This window comes from Pristis pectinata, chromosome 40 (genome assembly GCF_009764475.1).
Source record: "Pristis pectinata isolate sPriPec2 chromosome 40, sPriPec2.1.pri, whole genome shotgun sequence".
NCBI classification, from domain to species: domain Eukaryota; kingdom Metazoa; phylum Chordata; class Chondrichthyes; order Rhinopristiformes; family Pristidae; genus Pristis; species Pristis pectinata.
The window spans coordinates 4,244,426-4,257,552 of record NC_067443.1 but is presented as its reverse complement, the minus strand read 5'-3'; positions in this window follow the sequence as shown (position 1 = coordinate 4,257,552).

The window sequence follows — 13,127 nt, the reverse complement described above, 5'->3', positions numbered from 1 at the left end:
ACTGCTGAAACAGGCAGTGCAATTGCCTCTCCTCCTCACAGTATTTAGTCACTTTCTGGACCAGATGTTTCACTGTTCTCCACAAATCGACTTCCTTCCAAACCGTCAGTCCTAACCTGCTGATTGACTTAAGTTACCGGATGACAGATTGACTGCGCATTCAAAATATGCACGTCCACTTTATAAAATTGTTTCTCTTTGGGAGTTTCGAAGAGCTGTGATATAAATTAGTCGGTGTCTTTGGGACAGCATGCAGGGAGTTTTGTCTGTATCTAACCTGTGTTCTTGCTCTGGGAGTGTTGACAGCGCAGTTTAGAGAGAGCTTTGCCTGCATCTAACCAGTGTTGTTCCTGCTCTGGGAGTGTCAATGGGGCAGTTTAGAGAGAGCTTTGCTTGTATCTAACCTGTGTTCCTGCTGTGGGAGTATCGATGGGGCAGTGTAGAGGGAGCTTCGCCTGTATCTGACCCATGCTTTTCCTTTTCTGGGAGTGTCGATGGGGCAGTGGGGAGAGGGTTTACTTTCTCCTGCCCTGGGAATATTTGATGAGACAACATGGAGGGAGCTCCACCAGGACAAACAGGGTGTTTGTCCATCTGTTCGCTCAGTAACTGTGAGTTGCAAGATTTTGTTTTACTGTGATATGTCTTGACTTGTCCTTTCTCAATTCCAGATGGGTCCTCCCAACCTGCAGTTCTCTGGGTGATCTTTACTCTCTTCAACCCCTTGTGGCCCTCAGCACCACCCAGCCTTGTAGCTAGCTGCCCTGCCAATCCTCCCCGCTCCAAGGGGAGCCTCCCCCCCCAAAGACCCCCGAAGAGCATCAAAGCATCACCCTCGTACCACCCCAAGCACCCACTTCACGAACAGCAAACTGGGAGGGGCGGTGGGGGGAAGCCTGTGGTCGAGCCGCCACCACAACCCAGTTCCACGGACAAGAGTAAACAGCCAGCCATTCAAGTTTGGCGCTTAGAGTTGTTGGTTTATTTAAGTGAACAAGACACAGAGGGAGCTTTGTACATATTATAAAACTGTATTTAAATTGCTCTTTTATATATACATATACATAAATATATATATATATATAAGCAATGCACGTTTTGAAATTTAGTTTTTGTTGTAAATCTGAAACTAAATTCTCTCAAGACTAGCAGACAATGTGAAGATGGAATTTACAGCAGCATTTTGGCTGCATTCAGTGCTTCTTCTCCACAGCTGCATAGATTTTATTCCTGTACAGTTTTTGCCTCTGTCTTAATAACAGTTTTCTGTGTCCACAGTTTTCTTTGGTTTTCCCAACCCACCCTCTTTATTTTCTTCTGGCGTCCCATGTTTTGTATATGTTGTCTTGTGACTAATTAAAACACCTCTCGTGAAATTGAGTGGAGCTGTAGGTTTTTAATTGCGTACGCCTGTATGCCTTCCCGCACTCCCCCTCCTAGGGTTGAGGGAGTGGGCAAGGATAAGATTTCTTTATTAGTCACATGTACATCGAAACACACAGTGAAATGCATCTTTTGCATAGAGTGTTCTAGGGGCAGCCCGCAAGTGTCACCACGCTTCCGGCGCCAACATAGCACGCCCGCAACTTCCTAACCCGTACGTCTTTGGAATGCGGTAGGAAACTGGAGCACCCAGAGGAAACCCATGCAGACACACGGGGAGAATGTACAAACTCCTTACAAGCAGCGGCTGGATTTGAACCTGGGTCACCGGCGCTGCAAAGCGTTACGCTAACTGTGCTGGATCGCTCGGTGACGGCCTCCCCTGATGCAGCTCGCCTCTTGTGGCTTCCCTGCCCTGCTGATCGAACGTCCCTTCGTCCATGGTTCAGCACTGAAGGCAGCGGTTATATGGAACGAGCTGCCAGAGGGCTGTGCAGGAGGCAGCAGGACAGGTACTCGGATAGGAGAGGTGTGGAGAGCTATGGGACCCAACATGGGCAAGTGGGATTAGCGTAGGTGGGTACCCTGGTCAGCATGGACAAGATGGGCCAAAGGGCCCGTTTCTGTGCTATAACAGTGATTGAAAAATTTTTGGTTATTAAAAGAACCAAAGGATTAATGCAGCAAATGACTCTGAGAGGAAACATCTTACTCACTGATAGTACAGACACGAGGGGCCGAATGACCTACTTCTGTTTCCGAGGTTCACCCAAGTCTGCTGCTCTTATCCTAGCTGATAAGGTCTCTTTATTAGTCACATGTACATCGAAACACACAGTGAAATGCATCTTTTGCGTGGTGTGTTCTGGGGGCAGCCCGCAAGTGTCGCCACACTTCCGGTGCCAACATAGCACGCCCACAACTTCCTAACCCGTACGTGTTTGGAATGTGGGAGGAAACCGGAGCACCCGGAGGAAACCCACGCAGACACACGAGGAGAACGTACAAACTCATTACGGAGAGTGGCCGGAATTGAACCCAGGTTACTGGCGTTGTAATAGAGTTATGCTAACCGCTACATGAGCGTGCCTGCCCTGGTATAGACCATAAGATATAGGGGCAGAATTAGGCCATTTGGTCCATCGAGTCTGGTCTGCCATTTCAGTCATGTCTGGTTTTTATTTCAACCCCGTTCTTCCGCCTTCTCCCCGTAACCCTTAACCCCCTTACCAATCAAGAACCTATCAATCTCTGCCTTAAATACACCCAATGACTTGGCCTCCACTGCCCTCTGTGGCAACGAATTCCACAGATTCACCGCCCTCTGCCTGAAGAAATTCGTCCTCATTAACAAACCAAGTTAGCTTGCCTCTATCCAGTTTATGACATCTAAAAGATATTGTAAAATACTTTATAATCAATGAATCCCTTGATTCTGAGTCTGTGCCCTCAGATCCTAGACTCTCCTACTGATGGAAATATCCTCTCCACGTCACTCTATCCAGGCCTTTCAGTGTCCGGTGGGTTTCAATGAGATCCCCCCCCCCATCCTTCTGAAGTCCATCAAGTACAGGCTCAGAGACATCAAATACTCCGCGTACGTTAAGCATTAAGGTTTGGAAGGTGCTGTCGAAATTTCCACAGTATGCCTTAAAGATGTCGTGCACTGCAGCCAAGATAACGTTTAGGGTGTTGGAAGGGATTCCAATCAAGCGGAATGTTTTGCCCTGGATGGTGTCAAAGCCTCTTGGGCTGCACTCATTCCAGGCAGGTGAAGAGAGTATCCTCTCATGCACCTGACTTGGTGGTGGAAAGGGTTTGGCATTTGGGTTCCAATCTGTCCAGAAGCACCCCAGTTGTGTTGGAATAAGCCACCAAGGAGCACAAGACGCTTTCCCAGAGTTATAAAGAATTCCATGGAGGAAATGGGCAACTACTGAGTCGTTTAAGATCTCTTCATTAGTCACGTGTACATTGAAACACACAGTGAGATGCATCTTTTGCGTCGAGTGTTCTGGGGGGCAGCCCGCAAGTGTCGCCACGCTTCCGGTGCCAACGTAGCACGCCCGCAATTTCCTAACCCGTACGTCTTTTACCTAGAACATGCTGTCTGATTTGGAAGGCAGAAGCAGATTGACTAACAATTTGATCATGTTGACAGTTTAAATGCAGTACTGAGGAATTGCTGCATTGTATTGAGGTACCATCTTCCAGGCGAGACGTAGAACCGACTTGTGGAAGAAGAACAAGGAACAGTGACCATTGGTGCCTTGGTCTCTTATTTTGTTCTTGCGCTGATAAGTAGGGAGAGCAAACAACCTGGTCGTTATTGCATTGCTGTGTGTGGGAGCTTGCTGTGCACAGATGAGTGACTGGCCTTCCTAATGTGGCCACACTTAAGTACAGCGAAGTGCTTTGGGACATGCTGAAGGAGACACGAAGAGAGGCGTTATAGACCCCATAGTGTGCCTGCGGCTTGGAGGAGCAGAGGTCCATGGATTGTGCTGGGAGGCTCTGAAAAGTGTCCACCTTCGCTCCGTCCACTGTACCCGCCAGGATCTCCCGGTGGCCGGCCATTTTAATTCCACTTTCCAATCCCACACCGAGGTGTCCGTCTACTGCCCAGTTTTGAGGTTAGACGCAGATTAGAGGAACAGCACATCGTATTCCGCCTTGGTAGTCTCCAACCTGATGACATGGACATCAGTTTCTCTAAGATAAGATATCTTTATTAGTCACATCAAAACGACACCCAGTGAAATGCATCTTTTGCGTTGAGTGTTCTGGGGGCAGCCCTCAAGTGTCGCCACGCTTCCGGCGCCAACATAGCACGCCCACAACTTCCTAACCCGTACGTCTTTTGGAATGTGGGAGGAAACCGGAGCACCCGGAGGAAACCCACGCAGTCACGGGGAGAACGTACAAACTCCTCACAGACAGCAGCCGGAATTGAACCCGGGTCGCCGGCGCTGTAATAGCGTTATGCTAACCGCTACACTACCGTGCCTGCCTAACTTCTGGTAACCACTCCCCTCTGTCCCATTTTTTCCCCTTATCCTACCGTCCCCATCACCCCATCTCTTTCCCCTCCCACACCCTCTCCGTCGGCCCCCTCACCCACACATTCCCCCCTCCGGTTCCCCTCCTCACCTTCCCTTTATTCCATGCTCCACTGTCCTCTCTATCACCTCCCAGCTTCTGACATCATTCCCACTCTCCCCCCTCCCTCCCCTGCCTATCACACCCCCCTTCACCTGGATCCACCTATCACCTGCCAGCTCTTGCTGCCCTGCTTCCCCCCTCCCCCAACCCTTTTATACCGGCGATTTCCCCTCTTTATTTCCAGTCCCGATGAAGGGTCTCGACCCGAAACGTCGACTGTCCATTTCCCTCCACGGATGCTGCCCGACCCGCTGAGTTCCTCCGGTAGTTTGTGGGTTGCTCCAGATTTCCAGCATCTGCAGTCTCGCTTGTGTCTCTGAAATATGTGTATCTGCTGCCCTCTTGTGGACTTTCTATATTTCACTCTCCCGAGTGCTTGGGCATAGAGTGAGAAACAGACCCTTCAGCCCCCTGAATCCAAGCCGACTGTCAAACGCCCATTGACGCTGATCCCATTGTTATCAGAACACATGTCTGCACAGTGTAAACTTGTGTTAATTCTGTTTACAAATGGATGCCTATACCCCAGAGTGGATGCTGATAAGATTAACCAAAATGTTCTCAGAGGTAAGGAACTCGAACTGTGCTCCTTAAAGTATTCCCATATTTCCTTACAAAACAATAGGATGGCATTTCAACCTCTATTGCCAGCTCACAGAGCAATCCTGCCCCGTCACTAATGTTCCTCTGTAATTGGGTTATTATTGTCACGCATACCAAGATACCGTGAAAAACTTTTGTTTGCGTGCCATCCAGACACATCATTCTGTATGTAAGTACATTGAGGTATTGGTTTATTATTGTCACTTGTACCGAGGTACGGTGAAAAACTTGTCTTGCATACCAATTGATCGTACAGGTCAATTCATTACACAGTGCAGTTACATTGAGTGCATTGAGGTAGTACAGGTAAAAACAATAACAGTACAGAGTAAAGTGTCACAGCTACAGAGAAAGTGCGGTGCAATAAGGTGCAAGGTCACAACAAGGTAGATCGTGAGGTCAGAGTCCATCTCATCGTATAAGGGAACCGTTCAATAGTCTTATCACAGTGGGATAGAAACTGTACTTAAGTCTGGTGGTACGTGCCCTCAGGCTCCTACCTGATGGAAGAGGAGAGAAGAGAGGATGTCCCGGGTGGGTGGGGTCTTTGATTATGCTGGCTGCTTCACCAAGACAGCGAGAGGTAAAGACAGAGTCCAAGGAGGGGAGGCTGGTGTCTGTGACGCGCTGGGCTGTGTCCACAACTCCCTGCAGTTTCTTGCGTTCCTGGGAAGAGCAGTTGCCGTACCAAGCTGTGATGCATCCAGATAGGATGCTTTCTGTGGTGCATTGATAAAAGTTGGTGAGTGTCAAAGGGGACAAACCAAATTTCTTTAGCCTCCTGAGGAAGTAGAGGCACTGGTGAGCTTTCTTGGCCGTGGCGTCTACGTGATTTGATGAGGACAGGCTGTTGGTGATGTTCACTCGTAGGAAAGGGAAAATAGAATGCAGAATCTAGTTGCAGAGAAAGTGCAGTGCAGGCAGGCAAAGTGCAAGGGCCACCACGAGGTAGATTGGGAGATCAAGAGTTTGTCTGTATTGGTTTATTATTGTGACTTGCACCAAGGTACAGTGAAAAACCTGTCTTGCACACCGATCGCACACGTCAATTCATTACACAATGCAGTTACATTGGGTTAGCACAGAGTGCATTGAGGTAGTACAGGTAAAAACAGTAACAGTACAGAGTAAAGTGTCACAGTACAGAGAACGTGCAGTGGAATAAGTTGCAAGGTCACAACAAGGTAGATCATGAGGTCAGAGTCCATCTCATCGTATAAGGGAACCGTTCAATAGTCTTATCCCTGTGGGATAGAAGCTGCCCTTGAGCCTGGTGGTACATGCCCTCAGGCTCCTGTATCTTCCACCTGATGGGAGAAGAGAGAACGTCCCGGGTGGGTGGGGTCTTTGATTATTCTGGCTGCTTCACCAAGGCAGCGAGAGGTAAAGACCATGGAGGGGAGGCTGCTTTCCATGACGCGCTGGGCTGTGTCCACAACTCTCTGCAGTTTCTTGCGGTCCTGGGCAGAACAGTTGCCGTACCGTGATACATCCAGATAGGATGCTTTCTATGGTGCATCGATAAAAGTCGGTGAGAGTCAAAGGGGACATACCGAATTTCTTTAGCCTCCTGAGGAAGTTGGAGGCGCTGGTGAGCTTTCTTGGCCGTGGCATCTACATGGTTGGACTAGGACATGGTGCATCTGTTGTGCAAGAGGCCCATACAGCAGGATAGAAGCTGTCCCTGAGCCTGGTGGTACGTACTCTCAAGCTTTTGTATCTTCTGCCTGATTGGCGGGGGGAGAGGGGTAGAATGACAGGGATGGGAGGGGTCCCCTCCTCTGCCCTCACGACTTGCCCCTCACCCACACATTGCTCCTCCCCTTTATTCCATAGTCTACTGTCCTCTCCTATCAGATTCCGTCTTTTTCAACCCTCTGCCTCTTCCACATATCACCTCCCCTCACCTGGACTCACCCGCCAGCTCGTGCTCCCCCTCCCCACCACTTTTATTCTGCCCTCTTTCTTACCAGTCCCAATGAAGGGTCTCGGCCCGAAAGGTCAACTGTTTATTTCCCTCCACGGATGCTGCCTGACCCGCTGAGTTCCTCCAGCATTTCGCATGTGTTGGGTCCTTTATTATGTTGGCTGCTTTCCCAAGGCAGTGGGAAGTGTAAGTGGAGTCAGGGACGGTGAGGCTGATATTCGTGACTGGGCTGCATTCACAACTCTGTCCAATTTCGTGCCGTCTTGGGCAAAGCAGTTGCGTATTCCCAACCTATTCCGGCATTCCCATCAATTCCTCCCAGATTCTAAACTCACCCACACACTTGGCGGGGGCGATTCACAGCAGCCGGTTAACCCACTGACACCGCATGTATTTGAGATGTGGGAGGAAACCCGGGGGAAACCCAGGGGGTTGCAGGAAGAGTGTGCAAACTCCACACACACAAACACACACACAGCGCCGAAGGTCGGGATCGAACCCGGGTCTCTGGAGCCGTGAGGCAGCGGCTCTACCTGCTGTGCCACTGGGCTGCCCAATGGAGCAGGGGTCAGCAAGAGATTCAACTGAAGCAAAGAGCAGAATTTAACTGTGGCATGGAGGGTTCTCAATAAATCACTGACAAGGATCCTGAACCAGAGGAATTTGACATTTGGCCAAGGGACCCTAGGGGAGAGGGGTGATTTTTATTTTGTGCCTACTGATTTGTTTTAGACTAGAACATGCTCATTTTGATCTGGGACGTGCTGGATGGTAGAAGCAAATTGAGTAATGATTAGACTTCTGAGTTGGATAAATACTCAGAAACGTTGGCAGCTGGACAAGAGCAGGAGGGCAATGGATGGCTCTTCCCAAGAGCATACATGCATACAGTGGGCTGAGTGTCTGTGCGGTTCATTGAACTTAAAGCTGTCACAAACAGTTGTCTGTGCGAGGAAGTCGTTGGCATTGCCGGCAGTGGTGCAGCGATGAGGATAGCAGATGATCAAGAGGTCAGAATTGGAGGAGGGGGTGAAGTGCTGAATGGGTTGTAGAGACGGGGAGAGGTGTTGGGGCTGGAGGGGGTTACAGAGACGAGGAGGGGTGTAGGGGATGGAAAGGTTTACAGAGATGGGGAGGGGTGTAGGGGATGGAGGGGGTCACAGATGGGGATGGGTGTAGGGGCTGGAGGGGGTCACAGAGACAGGGAGGGTGCAGGGGCCGGAGGGGGTTACAGAGACGGGGAGGGGTGTAGGGGCCGGAGGGGGTTACAGAGATGGGGAGGGGTGTGGGGGATGGAGGGGGTTACACAGGAAGGGGTGTAGGGGCTGGAGGAGGTGAGGGAGACAGGGAGGGCTGTAGGGCATGGAGGGGGTAGGGGATGGAGGGGGTCACAGAGACAGGGAGGGGTGTAGGGGATGGAGGAGGTCAGGGAGACGAGGAGGGGTGTAGGGGATGGAGGGGGTTACGGAGACAGGGAGGGGTGTAGGGGCCAGAGGGGGGGGGTCACGGAGATGGGTAGGGTAGGTGATTACAGAGGTGTGGACATTGGAGGGGATGCTCCAGAGGTGGATGGGTGTTGGGATTGGGGGGGGTCATGGAGATGGGAATTGTGGGGGCAAGGGTTCATGGAGATGGGGAAAAGATAGGGACAGGTGAATTTGAAAAGAACGTTGGAGAATTTTACATTTCAGGCACAACTTAACCAGGAGCCGGTGGAAGGGATCCCCACTGACAATGTGAGCAGCAGGGTTTGGAACAGCGTGAGGTTTGTGAAGAGGACAAATGGGGTTGGGCCAGCAGTGCATTGAAGCTGTCAGATCTGAAGGTAACAAAGGACTTCAAGCCATTGAACAGTGCAAGATGTGTAACCAACCCTCAGCTCGATTAGGGTAGGATATGGATGGATAAGTCTGTCCCTAAAGACTGTGTGTCCAGCTGCAGCCCCTCTCAGACCACATGTGGCAGTGGGACATGCTGAGGAACATCAAGGAGGGAGAAGGTGTGGTGGACAGGAGCTTCAGGGAGGTGGTCACACCACAGGCTCAGCTGGATGGTAGATGGGTGACCACCAGGAGAGGCAGGCAGACAGTGCAGGAGTCCCCTCTCTCATGGGTACACCGCTTTCGGTACTGTTGGGGCATGGGCCTCCTCTCAGAGGAGAGCAGCAGCAGCCAAGTCAGTGGGGCTCTGACAGGCCCCTTGTGCAGCAGGGAAGGACAAAGTCTTGACGTGCCGTAGTGATCAGGGACTCAGTGTTCCAGTGGGACAGACGGACTTTTCCATGGCCGTGCGCGAGATCCAGGATGGTGCATTGCCTCCCTGGTGCCAGAGTCAAAGATGTCTCAGAGTGGGTGCAGAACATTCTGGAAGGGGAAGGTGAGCAGCCAGAGGTCATGGTCCATGGTGGTCTGAAGGACGGGGGTAAGGGGGGAGATGGGCCGCTGCAAAGGGAATTTCGGGAGTTGGGTAGAAAGTTGAAAAGCAGGACCTCTGGGTTTGTAATCTCAGGATTACTCCCTGTGGCATGTGCTACTGAGTGTAGAAACAGGGAGATAGAATCAGGCTTATTATCATTGACGTGAAATTTGTTGTTTTGCGACAGCAGTACAGTGCAAAGATGTAACATTACCATAAATTACAAAATAAATAGTGCAAAAAAGAAAGGAATAATGAGGTAATGCATTGCTGAAGAGCTGGTGCAGGAAGGAAGGTCAGGTTTTTAGATCTTTGGGATCTCTTCTAGGGCAGGGGTGACCTGTAGAAGAAGGATGGGTTACACCTGAACTGGAGGGGAACTGATACCCTTGCAGGGTGGTTTGCCAGTGCTACTTGGGAGGACTTTAAACGAGTGAGGCAAGGAGCGGGACCCACAATGACAGTGCAGCAGGGAGAGAGTCTGACTTGTATGTAGAAAATAGAACAGGCAAGTCCAATGGGAAGAGCAGACAGAGGAAGGAAGGAAAGGATGAGGGAGTGGGTAGGTTTTAGTGAGTTTACCAGGCAGGCACGGTAGTGTAGTGGTTAGCGTAACGCTATTACAGCGCCAGCGACCCGCTTTTGATTCCCGCCGCTGTCTGTAAGAAGTTTGCACGTTCTCCCCGTGTCTGCGTGGGTTTCCTCCGGGTGCTCCGGTTTCCTCCCACATTCCAAAGACGTACGGGTTAGGAAGTTGCGGGCATGTTATGTTGGCGCCGGAAGCGTGGCGACACTTGCGGGCTGCTGGAGGAACTCAGCGGGTCGGGCAGCATCCGTGGAGGGAAATGGACTGTCGACGTTTCGGGTCGAGACCCTTCATCGGGACTGGAAATAAAGAGGGGAAATCGCCGGTATAAAAGGGTTGGGGGAGGGGGGAAGCAGGGCAGCAAGAGCTGGCAGGTGATAGGTGGATCCAGGTGAAGGGGGGTGTGATAGGCAGGGGAGGGAGGGGGGAGAGTGGGAATGATGTCAGAAGCTGGGAGGTGATAGAGAGGACAGTGGGAGCATGGAATAAAGGGAAGGTGAGGAGGGGAACCGGAGGGGGGAATGTGTGGTGAGGGGGCCGACGGAGAGGGTGCGGGAGGGGAAAGAGATGGGGTGATGGGGACGGTAGGATAAGGGGAAAAAATGGGACAGAGGGGAGTGGTTACCAGAAGTTAGGCAGGCACGGTAGTGTAGCGGTTAGCGTAACGCTATTACAGCGCCGGCGACCCGGGTTCAATTCTGGCCGCTGTCTGTGAGGAGTTTGTACGTTCTCCCCGTGACTGCGTGGGTTTCCTCCGGGTGCTCCGGTTTCCTCCCACATTCCAAAGTTGTACTGGTTAGGAGTTGTGGGCATGCTACATTGGCGCCGGAAGTGTGGCGACACTTGCAGGCTGCCCCCAGAACACTCTACGCAAAAGATGCATTTCACTGTGTGTTTTGATGTACATGTGACTATAAAGAGATCTTGTCTTGAAATACATCTTTTTGCATAGTGTTCTGGGGCAGCCCACAAGTGTCGCCACGCTTCCGGTGCCAACATAGCACGCCCACAACTTCCTAACCCGCTCATCTTTGGAATGTGGGAGGAAACCGGAGCCCCTGGAGGAAACCCACGCAGACACGGCGAGAATGTACAAACTCCTTACAGACAGTGGCTGGATTTGAACCCAGGTCACTGGCACTGTAAAGCATTAACGCTAACCGCTACACTACCATGCAGTGACTGATTAGGAGGACTCAGCATGGTTTTGTGCAGGGGAGATCATGTCTCACAAATCTGATTGACTTTTTGAGGCAACCAAGGAGATCGATGAAGGCAAGGGGTAGATGGTGTCTACGTGGACTTTAGTCAGGGCTTTTAACAAGGTCCTGCATGATAGGTTGGTCCAGAAGATTAAGGCACGAAGGATGTGGGGCACATCCTGGATAAGAGGAACCAGAGAGGAGTGGACATCTGAAAAGTGACTGGAAATCTGTCGCAAGTGTGCACCACAGGGTTTGGTGCTGGTATCTTGTTGGTTGTCATATAACCTGGATGAGAATGTAGGTGTTGTGATGTAGGCAACACAAACCCTGATGGGGTTGTGGATATTTGGAGCTTTGAAGAGAAGCGAGTCTCTGTGTTTCTGAGTTCACCTTGCAGGAGTCTAAAAGAGGCACATTTGCAAGTTGTTAATTGTTGCTTGGCTGATTAACAGCAGCCAGTAAAGAGAAGGTAGGGCCAAACAGAGCAGCCATTGTTGGAGTAAACCAGTGTTAGAGTGGGGGGGGGGGGGGGTGACTGAGGCTTTGGCTCAAGGGGCTTCGATGAGAGGAGACAAGAGGCTAAGGTAAGTTTCTTTCTTTCTTTGATTTTTCCTTTAGTGCCAGGCTATAGAATGGCTCCAGGGCTGGTGGTGTGTTCATCTTGTGAGATGTGGGAGTTCTGGGAGACCTCCAGTCTCCCTGATAGCTACATCTGCATGAGGTGCATCCAGCTGCAGCTCCTTACAGACCGTGTTAGGGAACTGGAGCTGCAGCTGGATGACCTTCGGCTCCTACGGGCGAACGAGGAGTTCATAGGTAAGAGCTACAGGGAGGCAGTCACTCTGAAGCTGCAGGAGGCAGGTAGCTGGGTGACTGTCAGGAGAAGGATGGAGAATAGGCAGGTAGTGCAGAGTACCCCATGGCCATTCCCCTCAATGACAGGTAGACCGCTTTGGATACTGTTGGGGGGGAGGGGAAGCAACCTACCAGGGGAAAGCCACAGTGACCAGGTCTCTGGCACTGAGCCTGGTTGTGTGGTGCAGAAGGGAAGTGGGGAGAAGAGGAGAGCGGTATTCAGTAGTAAGGAGGACAGACAGGAGATCCTGTGGACGTGAAAGAGACTCCTGGATGGCATGTTGCCTCCCAGGTGCCAGGGTCTGGGATGTCTCGGATCAGGTCCACAGCATTCTGAAGGGGGAGGGTGACCAGCCAGAGGTTGTGGTACATATTGGTACCAATGACATAGGTAGGAAAAGAGATGAGGTCCTGAAGAGGGAATATAGGGAGCTAGGTGGGAAGCTGCAAAGCAGGACCTCAAGGGTAGCAATCACTGGATTGCTGCCTGTGCCACGTGCCAGTGAGGGTAAGAATAGGTTGATTTGGCAAATGAATGTGTGGCTGAGGAGTTGGTGCAGGGGGCAGAGTTTCTGATTTGTGGATCATTGGGATCTCTACTGGGGAAGGTACGACCTGTACAAAAAGGGACAGGTTACACCTGAACTGGAGGGGGACCAATATTCTTGCGGGCAGGTTTGCTAGAGGTGTTGGGGAGGGTTTAAATTAGTTTGGCAGGGGGATGGGAACCAGAGTGATAGGTCAGAGGTCGGTGCATTTAGTGTACAAGTAGATGCAGAGTGTAGAGAGACTGAGGAAGGATAGACAGTTGAAAGGGCAAAATTGCAGTCAGGTGGATGGGCTGGTGTGTCTAATGTGAGAAGTATCAGGACCAAGGCTGATGAACTTGGAGCATGGGTCCGTATGTGGAACTACGACGTGGTGGCCATTACAGCGATTTGGCTGTCACAAGGGCAGGAATGGCTGCTGGATATTCCAGGGTTTAGATGTT